General features: G+C 41.3%; 1 long non-coding RNA gene across 1 annotated transcript in view; it reads right to left on the bottom strand.

Annotated features, from left to right (window-relative positions):
- The window catches only part of LOC126092589 (uncharacterized), a 37,094-nt gene extending 32,540 nt beyond the window's left edge, over window positions 1–4,554 (bottom strand). The window contains exons 1-2 of the long non-coding RNA XR_007521364.1: window positions 4,464–4,554; window positions 4,265–4,368 (exon numbers count right to left, since the gene is read on the bottom strand). This is a non-coding gene — a long non-coding RNA (uncharacterized LOC126092589). The remainder of the gene's footprint in view (window positions 1–4,264; window positions 4,369–4,463) is intronic.
- Window positions 4,555–12,119: the final 7,565 nt, after the last annotated feature.

Raw genomic sequence — 12,119 nt, 5'->3', positions numbered from 1 at the left:
TGCCAATCTGTATTGCGCAATGTTAATGGTAAATGGTGGTCAGATGGTCGTCCTGTCGCCCTTCAACCCTAGGACTGAATTTCTGTACCCCATCTTTCTGCATCTAGTGTTGTCCCAAGAGAAAGTGTGAGAACGGTTTCGAAATGTTTGCGAATCGTAAAACTCAGATGGGACAAGGGAACCAGCCCAGTGTTCACCTAGTCGGATGTGGGAAACCGCATAAGATCCATATCCAGGCAGGCCGGTAGACTGCTCCATGCAGTTAATCCACCGGACCGATACGACCCAGTGCCGGTGCGCCTCCTCGAATACCACAAGCGGCGTGCTAAGGCGCGTGGCTGCCCTACAGGGTCTGACCAGTGTAGCCAATAAACGATGTGCTCAGTATTAACTGTGGATCTGTGTAATCAAATTTAACATGATCACTGATGCTCATCAATAAGGCAGATGTGAATAAATGGAATAAAGCGTCAAATCTGTTATAAGGCCGATGACTCAAAAACTGCCAGAAGCAAAGAAAGAAGGAAAACTTATTTTTCAGTATCGGACAATTGTTGGGGTTAAAAAAGTGTCGATAACTCATGTTGAATAGGCCCCTGCGGTATATGTCTGCAGAGATTTAGGTTGCCTAAGGAAACCCCTGTTTAGTCTTATTTGCTAAGTACATAAAAGCTCATCAGCCCTAAGGCAGTAGCACTGCTAGATGGAGTGAAAAAATATCTCAAGCAACTTTGTTTTCCCCTTTACTACCGGGCATCTAGCTGGATTTTGTCAACATTCATTGTTAGAGTAAAACATAAGTCTGATTACCTTGGTTGAGCGTTGTCTATTGTGCAAGAAAACGCATGCGAATCGATCCACTTTCCTTCAGTATGACATATTTCGTTAGCAATACAATATATTTTCAGAGAAATTTGTGAGTTTGTACCTTACCCGTTATCGAAAACTAAGTGTTAGGTAGGGGAATAGTTCTAGCCTCTATATGCGAGGGTGACGTGACACAGAAATAGTGAAGAGACGGTATCCGTTCTATCGTATGTGGTCAATTTGAGTATCGAAAAGAATTTTACTAAATAGGAGCTATTTAATAATAATACAGTAGAAATAGAAAACAGGTAGTCAATTACCAACTACTTTAGCATGTGTCATCTCATATCAATGCAACGCATTTCTAAACAATTGAGCATTACCTGTTCCTTGTCAAGAAAATATCCAGAAACTACGCTGATAATTTAATCTCGTATGTCCTGTAAAACAGCTAACAGTTCTCCAAAATTTCAAAACGAGTTCCTTTATGGTTCACAAGAGTAAGGTAAATATACAGCGGGGAAAAAGTTTCACGATATATCCCTGTTTAATACACAAATAGTTTCTTTTTTCTGTTTAACTGTCGGAACGTTTATACACTGAAAGTTTATTCCCTGATGTGGAGCTGTGTGTGAGGGTTTATATGCCAAAATTTATCTTTGACACAATTCTAACATAATTCCGAATGTAACTGACCAAGTTTCGTTACGAATCATCGAATCTTCTTACGTAATACCAGCTCATCGTTAAAGATCCAACAAGAGTGAAAAAACTACATATTTTAGATTCCACCAGTACAGATCAATTGAAATAGTCGATTTAATGGGTGCGGTTTCCTGAGAGTCATTTCGAGACACATCAGCTAATATCAGTATTGGTAGTATTAGAATAACAACAGGCACGAAAATATTATCTCTGCATAATTATTTTATACTTTTATTTGTATTTTATATTTAATTTTTATTCACACATATTTAGATTCCAGCAGTACAGATCGATTGTAAAAAAACGATGTAAAGGGCACAGTTTGCTGAGTGTCATATCGAAGCACCAACAACTGCCATAATACATCACATTATTTTTCAATCAGTTTTGATAGGAACAGGACTCCAGCAATCACGAAAACTTTTATGATCTTCGTACACTTGTATGCCTACAATCATAGCATTCTAAAATTCTTGGCATTGATACAGTTTAATTGCAAAACGAAGTGATCCTTCACAGCAGACGTTACTCATTCAGAATAAGTTTCAAAAAAATGTTACACAGTGTGGGAAGTCACCTACTGACAAAGTTTCAGTTTCGTAGATTTCGTTACTACTTTAAGATAGAAAATATTGCAAGCACTACCAGCCCAAAATATACAAGAATATGAGAATTTACTTTCTCGTTATTTTGAGACTTATAATGATTGTTCATAGAAGTATGTGCAAAGTGTTCTGTACATTTGGACTCACATTTCATGTGCGTGGATTAATTCCATACTCATAGCAAAAATTCATATTTGTTGATATCAGTCGTCTAATGTGGAGTGTTATAAACTATCAGGGTGTCTTTTCCTATCAGTGCTCTATCAGTCGTGTCTGATCACTTCATCACAAACCCAAGCAGAAGATTGTTTGACTCCAACTAAGATTTTGTAATATCTTTGCTGCCGTACAACTGTAGACGTACGGGTGTTTCAGAAATTGCTTGCGTGTGGAACCGCAGCTCTTGCTAGCGACGTGCTGTGCTCTGCTGTGCGAGAGAAAACGTTGTGACACATCGAGAAAAGGTAAACAGTTGTGATAAAAAGGGTGCTGGTGAGAAGACAAGAGAAAAAAAGTGTGGTGCCAGTGAGGCGAGGTGCGAGGTGCGGGTGGTGGCGTGGAGTGGTGCAGTCGGTGGTCTGGTAAGGTGCCAGGCACACGCAGGTGCTGTCGTGGTGAAGTGCTGTCATCCTGGTGCGGTGCCAGAAAAGCCATGCACCCCGGAAACGGAGCGTTTCTTCACGTCGCCCAATGTGGGCGGGAAACTAGTTCGGTGGGAGTGGCTCTGTGTCGTAATATTCACGACTTAATGTTGCTTCCTGTGCTTATCGCTCTGGGAAAGCACCAGCGTCATCAGACGACAAGCATCAATTCACACTGGCATTCCAACAGCTTCACATTTAAATATTATGCTTGATTTATAGGAATTATGCCAAGCGTCCCTCCTCACCGTAGACGGAGTGTTGTCGTGACAACTGAAACGTGTCTTTTGACATGCCAGATAACTCGTAATACAATTAGAAACAGTCGGGAAAGCGAATTTAATTGCTTAAAACACGATCGGCCATGTCTAAACTACAACTGGCATTGCACTCCTTGATTCCGTTGACACTCTGTGTCCACATACCGTAACAGTAACTTTCCCACCCAGTTAATAAACATATACTATATTTATGACAGTAATCTTCATGTTAAGCATCTGCTAACCCAAAGGTCACAGTCAGAAGAAATAACAAATAACTGGGAAAATTTATACGAGGTAGCTGACTATTAAATAGTTGAAATGCTAGACGCAACTAGTGTGTAGGGAGGGACAAGCGTTTATACTAGAAATGAAGTACAATGATGTACGACCATTTCGAGCAAATGCAAAAATCTTATTTTCAAACCACACAGGCCACCCAACGCGATTTGGTCTCAACTATCACTTTCTGCTACAAAAAAAAACAGAAAATACTACGTTACACTTCATAGAACTTGGTGAAGTAGTTTACACGTTCATATCGCAAGAACTGCGCCACAGTGTCACTAAAACTGGGCGTGATATTGTGAACTGTAAACACGTATATGCGAGAACGATAATTTCTTGGCATCATATAGGCCACTACAAGCAAATGCTCCGAAACTTATCACTTGTCTCAATTTGAAAGACAAAAAGGAACAATTTGCAGCAAATGCACACGATTTGGCAACAAAACTGTGCTCTAGTGGCACTGCATTACTAAAACACGTCATGTTGTGAACTCCGAACATGTGTCATACACACGAGTACTATAATTTCTTGGCACCAAACGTGCCATTGTCTCTAAATGCTCCGAAAATTTATCACTTTAACCGATTTGAAAAACACGGTGGGACACTTTGCCGAAAATGAGCGTGACTGTGACAGCAAATTCGTTCCCCATAGTTACTTTCAAACAGGCGAGAGAGTCGCCAGCTGTGGCTAGCTCGCCATTTCCCATTCACAAGTGGAGCCAACGGCCCGCCTCCCATTCAAGCTTCGTGCTGTAGGGGACTTAAAGACAAGTTACACACATGTACATACACACAAGACACTACCTAGTGCTGCATATATCTGGCAATGCATAAGTTACATGAGTTGTAAAATGTGCTTCTGTGGTTGACTGAGAAGGTAGAAGACAAGAAAAATACTGTGAGAATGTTGCGTGAGAAAATTCGTGGCAAGCAGAATTTAAGTGGTTACTCACGGCTCTGCAACGAACTAGGCCTTTACACAGGTATCACAGTCAGATGACCTCGGTCGAACAGCAGACGAATGTAGCAGGCGTCGGCTGGTCGGCTTGTGCAGTAACTGTGGGCGAATTAGCGAAGCTCAGGTATATTTATGCATTGTTATTCCCTGGATGGTGGGAGATGAAGCGAAGGTTTTGCGGTAAGGGGACTCACCTGAGGGGATCAGGCAGTCGTGCCGCAGAGCAGAGAACAGCTGAACGGCTAGGCGCAGGCGGAAGCTGGACGCTAGGAGCGACGAGTAGGCGCACACAGGTTGGCGGCCGGGAGCGACGCTCTATTTATAGGCGCGCGCCCAGCCGGCCACCCACTCGTTCTGAATGAAACCCGCGGTCGGTGGAGGGGAGGCGCGCGCCCATTGGACGGTGCCGTGCCGCCCGCCGAGCGTCCCTCCCCCCCCCCCCCGCCCCATTCCCAACCCGCGACCGCGCTGACGTAGCGGGAGCGCCTCGGGCGTCCCGCCGCCGCGCGACTTCCAAATCAGGGGGCGGTATTGATCGGCGCCGGCTCCAGAAAGGGTTTTACTACGCGCCATGGCGGAGGTGGCGGGGGCGGCGGGGGCGGCGGCTGGGCGGCTCCCATTCACAGCCAGCGCCAGCCCAGCGCGGCCCGGCTGCTGGTCCCGGTTCGCCGGTCTCCACCACCTGTCGCCGACCACCATTAATGAAGCGTCCACATGCCTCCCTGTTCCGGCGGATGCGGTTTGCAGATAGTGGCTGCTTGAGACGATGAGGGCTGAATGTGCCACCTTGAAAGGGGCCATCTAAGTGATTATTGCTGTTGAAATTCTGAGCATTACACCTTCTGTTTCTAGATTTTGATACTTTGACTGCTGACCATATAAATATTGGAATTCCTTTGAGGACCTGTCATTTTCATAGATTTTCGATATTTTGTATTAATAAAATCATCATTTATATCTGGTACTAAACATTTATGAAAGCCTGAAACTATGTCTCCTGTATTACATATTTCCTGGTGCTTTAATATTTTAGTTTTTGTAGCATTTTAAGGATTGTTAGTTTTTGTAAGGAAAACCAGTAACCATTGCAAAAGTTCTTAATAACCATTTTTGTGCTGATAATCATCTATTACACGTTACATAATTGAAAACTAACATCCTAATTATAGATTACTTTTCGCTAGTTCCACTGGTAAATTTTCTCTTTCCCTGCAGTTTATCCTGATCATTTTTTTTTTCTGTTGGCTGAGCATGTCTTGTACATCCTCTGGGTCCCTCTTTCATTGATAGCGGCAGTATTCAATTGTTTGCCGCCTCAAAGGTAGTGTTCAAAAATTGTTCAAATGGCTGTGAGCACTATGGGACTTCACATCTGTGGTCATCAGTCCCCTAGTACTTAGAACTACTTAAGCACACTACTAAGGACACACACCCATGCCCGAGGCAGGATTCGAACCTGCGACTGTAGCGGTCATGGGTTCCAGACTGAAACGCCTAGAACCGCATGGCCACACCAGCCGGAAAAGGTAGTTTCTTCACACATTGATAATGCAGCATATAATGCATTTATAAAGTAAAAACAAGGTGCATCCTCTTATATTTTCTTTTTTTGTGGAGTATGCATGCAATCATCAGACACTTAAAGAAAAAAATTAAAAGCAAGTTTCGTCCATCATTTCACGGTCATGTGCTCAAAAACCCCACAAGCCACTGTCTGATCAGGAAGATCAGGCTGGCCTTTTTGTTGTAAATTGCAGAGTAACACAATGAATAAATACAGAATTCATCAAATGGCGCGATCGGCAGTGTGCGGAATTTTTAACGATGCATCAACTGATGAGAATGGCAGTTGAAGTCCAAATACAAAACTAATGAGACAGTACCTGTGATCTTCAACTCAGTGAACTTATTTTTCTGCTTGATTTCTAAACTTTTGATCCTTTGGTTAATCCAGTACACTCGAATATTATTTTGAAGCTCTCTCCTATATTTATTGGTCAGTAGTTGTAATTTTATATATATATATATATATATATATATATATATATATATATATATATATACGTATCAGTTTTCACTTCTTGGGAACAGTTCCTGTTCAACCTCTGAAATCATGGCCATGAAGGTTTCCTTTCTATTGTCTTTAAGGGGACCTGGACGTGAAAGGGCTGCATTTTTATACCTCTCTCTCAGTGCACATTACTCGTGATCTACAATGCGGAGGGCGTTTTTGTTCCTGGCAGAGGTTCGAGTCCTGGCATGGGTGTGTGTGTTTGTCCTTAGGGTAATTTAGGTTAAGTAGTGTGTAAGCTTAGGTACTGATAACCTTAGCAGTTAAGTCCCATAAGATTTCACACACATTAATTAAAAGTTTTGGTTCTTTTACCAACAATGAATGACATTAACTCATGCTGTAAAAGGAAATTTATTGAAATATTTGTTATAGTTTAAGAATTACAGTATATTGCCTAATAGATTTTTTTTATAATACACATTCCGATTCTGGTACAATTTTCTGGTCCATTATCAGTCTAATAGCATTCAAACTGTGGCACGCTGCTGTTAACATTCATAGGTACACATTATGCCTCTCGTTTTGTAGTTTGGAGTACATCTGAGGAAATAGAAAAATCCTTACTATACCTCATTACTACTTTGTGTAAAAAATACAGCTAAAATTATATACAGAATGACCAACGTAGATCATTTCTACGATGTATTAGGCATAATACAAAGATACTACCCCACTCTTCACTTGAGAGAAATTTGGTGAAAATGGATAAAACCATTGTGAAGTTATATGTACCTAATATTCTGAAAATGTAATTTCGATAAAATGAGAAAAGAATGTTCACAGTGTTTTTGAATAACCGTATGCCTCTTTCAGAGCATTTCAGCAGCAAATCTTGCTGGCCAGCTGCTTATTTACCCTCTGTAGACTTCTTCAGGAGTATTTTCCTTGCTCTGGACTCTTTAGTGGTGGCTTCCACGGCCCTTTCAGCTTCAACTAGTAGCTGACGATCTATGGCAATCAGAGTAGCCATCATATTATTTCCTGGATGGATACCTAATTTGTCCATTACTTTTGTCCTTTTGATTACACCATCATTGAAACTGATGACAGCATCCATCACACACAATTTGAGTGCTGTCCATCCAAAAAACACTGTTTTTGGTACTCGTTGCCACACGCAGCTGTTGAAACTCTTATTAGGGTTTTGTGTACTGCCATGTAGACATTAACTAAGTAATTTTGTATCTACAAGGGCCCTGTATATTGGCTTTATTGTTTCCATGACTGTGGCAGGTAAGAAATGTTTATGATGATATTCCTTGCCTCTGGCATGAGAGTGGCTGGTTTGCAGGCATTTGTTCAAAGTGCGTTTAAGACCAAATCAACAACTGAAAAGTAGACAGAAATACTTTTTTTGAAACGGGATAAAATTGTCTTTCAGATGGTGACAAGAAAGTGTTTTCGAAAATTTCTGTAATATCACGTCCATGCCCGCTTAAGGTCAAATAACTATCTCTTCTGGTTCAAAATATTTACATGTGTTTACCATACCAATGTTAAAGATCATTTAACTTTTCCCTTGCTAGATTTGTCGTCATTTTATATTTACATTTGTCGTACAAGTGTATTTGACTTACCCGAGGTACAAATCCGACGACAAACCTCCAGACTGGGAGACCACGAATATTCAGGATATAACATTCATATAGTAATTGTGTACTCATTTTAAAACAGTTACCTCAGAAGATACGAACGTTCATCCTAAGGAATCCATATTCACTGTTTATATAAAACCATACATCAAAATGAGACACAGTATTAGATTTGAGAATGAGTAAGTGGTTCCAGGTAACAAGACATTTATTTATAAATTTTTTTTTATTCAACTGCTTTGGTCAATGACTCTAGGCAACTAGGCATGCATCATTTGAATACTTTCAGTTTCTTTTCTGTTTCTAAAACCATGGCCAAGTCAGTTTTAATTTTACCGATTACAAACTAGTCGTGTTTCGATTTAGGATATGACATTATTTTACTCGGAGGCAGCACAAACCTGTGCCAAAATCTCAAACAGAGTAACAAAGAATTTTATTTGGAGTTTCAGAAAAAGCCATTCTTTCAGCGACATTGTAATCATGTTAATTACATTAAATGGCAGTTCTGTCAGTTCTCGATAGAACATTTATGCGACACAAATGCATGCACATTACAAAGATGTATGTATGTATGCACGTAAGTTTTTATGTATATATGTACATATACACACCTCCTCCCAAACCAATGGATCAATTTCATCCAACCGGGGTACACATGTAACTTATTGTCTCAAAAGAATCGTGCAGAAATAGGAAGCACATACCTATCAAATGAGTTGCGATGGGAATGAAAATGAAATATAGCCCACTACTTGACAATTCCCAGACTTTGTTCACCCATTATTTGTGCATAAAAGTACTTAGTTACTTGCAGAATACCTTAACACTGACTTGTACGTAACTAAGATGCAAACCTTCTAGATCCTCACGTATCCAGACACTATTAAATTTCTTAACGTTTCATATATGGCGAGTGGCATTAGGTCTCGGTATACGTAAGGATTCGTCCTCTTTCTCATTTTGGTGAGAGACTCTGTGCGTCCGAAACGGACCGATATGCACATTAAAAAATATTGAAGAGGAACTTTCTCTTGTTTAACAGACTATGAGACTCAATAAGTACCCTGCCCCCAACCTTCAGACATTAACTATGAAGTGGTGTACAAAAACTTTATAGTATCATGGGCTTTGGGGAATGCTTCGGATATAAACATAAACTCTGACTGAACAGGCAATAAAGGTCCAACGGTACCGACCGGCCGCCGTGTCATACTCAGCCCACAAGCATCACTGGATGCGGATATTTAGGAGCATGAGGTCAGCACACCACCCTCCCGGCCGTTTTGTCAGATTACGAGACTGGAGCTGCCACTTCTGAATCAAGTAGCTCCTCAGTTTGCCTCACAAGGGCCGAGTGCAGCCCGCTTGCCAACAGCGCTCCGCAGACCGGATGGTGACCCATCCAAGTGCTAGGCCAGCCCGACAGCGATAACTTCGGTGATCTGACAGAAAGAGTCTCAATCTCATTTTGTGTCAGCCCCAAAGTACCCCTTTTTACCTGACCAAATAACTGATGCACATCTATTTATGTGTCTTATGCATTTGGATTTCGCTCAGCCAATGTCTTGAATCCAGCCGCTCAAAATGAATTTTATGTGAAGGTACTCACGTGACGAAACGACAGCAAGGATTCGTGTTCAATTGAGTGACTGTTGGACACTTAAAGCGTGTATTTTTACCCGAGGTTTAGTCAAGGATTACCCAAGACCACAAGAAAATAAGTATCCTGTGGAAAGGCCGTTGGTAATACTTCGGATGCGAAGTTAAAATTTCGTGAAGCTGTTCTGCCCCTCTGGTTGGCTCCAGGTGGCATAGCTTGTCAACTGATAAAATCTATTTTTTATGCTTTTCTTGATGTATAATGCATCCTTTGCAAAACACATCTGTGAACCCAGTGTGGCAATCTAACCAACACTGCATGTTCAACCCTGACTTCAAAATACAAGCTGATAGTCCCATTATCGTTTTTAGCCACAGTCAGTGATAATTCAAAGTTCATACACACAATAATTAATGAAATCGAGACCAAGAATCACATCCACTGTGCGAGACAGTACAATTAGAACATTCGTCACACTTCATGCAACTGACTCACCAAATTTGTTCTTACTGCCTTCTTTACCTCTGCTGTCTTCCGGGTAACTGCTCTCTTAACTGTAGCTTTCTTTGTGGGGAACTCTGGCCACGCTCTGTGTCTTAAAAAACATTCAGAGACAACGTTCAAGGCCAGCTCCGAACTACTGGTGTCTAGAATACAGAAGAGTAATAATTCATATCCTAAGTATCAGATAGCTTATCTCTGAGGTGTCCTGCTCCATTAGCAGAACCTCCCTCTGTCTTTCACCTTCTCTCTCTCTCTCTCTCTCTGTTTCTCAAAACTAATGTAGTGGATGCAGGATAGCTTGTCACTATGCACAGTGTAACCAGGGCTACTATTTTAGTCAGCTTCTACAGCTAGCTTCACTCATACTTAGAATGCTTGTCCTGGGGTCAACAGTAAATACCTCCACAAATTCAAAGCGTGCACTGCGATTCAGTTCTAGTTGGAACCGCATACCGTTCCTAGTTGTAACTGCTATGCGTGGACTCACAATCTCTCTGATTACTTTTTGGCTGTGTCTTACAGTTTCCTTGCGGTCAATGGCGTTGTTAATCAGTGGTGCAACAAGTGCTCTTTCCCCATTAATGCGATCGCAACCCAGTTTCTGTAGTAAATACTGGAACGTGTGCACTTCGTTCGCACACTGCTCTGTGAATAGTGACTCCCACTGAATACACTGAGGTTTGGTTATCAGCATATCTAGATGAGCTCTTACGGATCATTTGGAGCATCGAGGTATTGAATCCTCTTAATCATTTCCTTGAAGCAATGTATAAGGTTGGTGAAGCAGGATACGCTTTATGGTTCTAACATTAGGATACTTATTTTCTTGTGGTCTTGGGTAATCCTTGACTAAAACTCGGGTAAAAATACACGCTTTAAGTGTCCAACAGTCACTCAATTGAACACGAATCCTTGCTGTCGTTTCGTCACGTGAGTACCTTCACATAAAATTCATTTTGAGCGGCTGGATTCAAGAAATTGGCTGAGCGAAATCCAAATGCATAAGACACATAAATAGATGTGCATCAGTTATTTGGTCAGGTAAAAAGGGGTACTTTGGGGCTGACACAAAATGAGATTGAGACTCTTTCTTATCAGATTCCTTTGGGGCTGTCTCATCGTTTGTCTCATTCTTTCCAGGCTCTCCTCGGGGCTGATATAGACGTGTCGTCAGTTGCTGAAATTCTCCATTCCATCCTTGTTTTGTTCCAGAGTGATATTAGGAGTTATTACCATTATTATATATCAGACATGGTAATTGGATGTCTCTATACGCCCCCTGGCTCAGCAGCTGTTGTGGCTGAGCACCTGAAGGATAATTTGGAAAATATTTCGAGTAGATTTCCCTACCATGTTATAGTTCTGGGTGGAGATTTTAATTTGCCGGATATAGACTGGGAGACTCAGACGTTCATAACGGGTGGCAGGGACAAAGAATCCAGTGAAATTTTTTTATGTGCTCTATCTGAAAACTACCTTGAGCAGTTAAACAGAGAACCGACTCGTGGCGATAACATATTAGACCTTCTGGTGACAAACAGGCCCGAACTATTTGAAAAAGTTAACGCAGAACAGGGAATCAGCGATCATAAAGCGGTTACGGCATCGATGATGTCAGCCGTAAATAGGAATATTAAAAAGGGTAGGAAGATTTTTCTGTTTAGAAAAATTGACAAAAAGCAGATTTCAGAGCACCTGTTGGCTCAACACAAAAGTTTTGTCTCAAGTACAGATAGTGTTGAGGATCAGTGTACAAAGTTCAAAACCGTCGTACATAATGCGTTAGATGAGTATGTGCCAAGCAAGATCGTAAGAGATGGAAAAGAGCCACCGTGGTACAACAACCGAGTTAGAAAACTGCTGCGGTAGCAAAGGGAACTTCACAGCAAACATAAACATAGCCAAAGCCTCGCAGACAAACAAAAATTACGCGTAGGAAATGTAGTGTGAGGAGGGCTATGCGAGAGGCATTCAATGAATTCGAAAGTAAAGTTCTATGTACTGACTTGGCAGAAAATCCTAAGAAATTTTGGTCTTATGTCAAAGCGGTAGGTGGATCAAAACAAAATGTCCAGAC

This window comes from Schistocerca cancellata, chromosome 7 (genome assembly GCF_023864275.1).
Source record: "Schistocerca cancellata isolate TAMUIC-IGC-003103 chromosome 7, iqSchCanc2.1, whole genome shotgun sequence".
NCBI lineage: Eukaryota > Metazoa > Arthropoda > Insecta > Orthoptera > Acrididae > Schistocerca > Schistocerca cancellata.
This window is presented reverse-complemented; position numbering and strand designations above follow the sequence as displayed.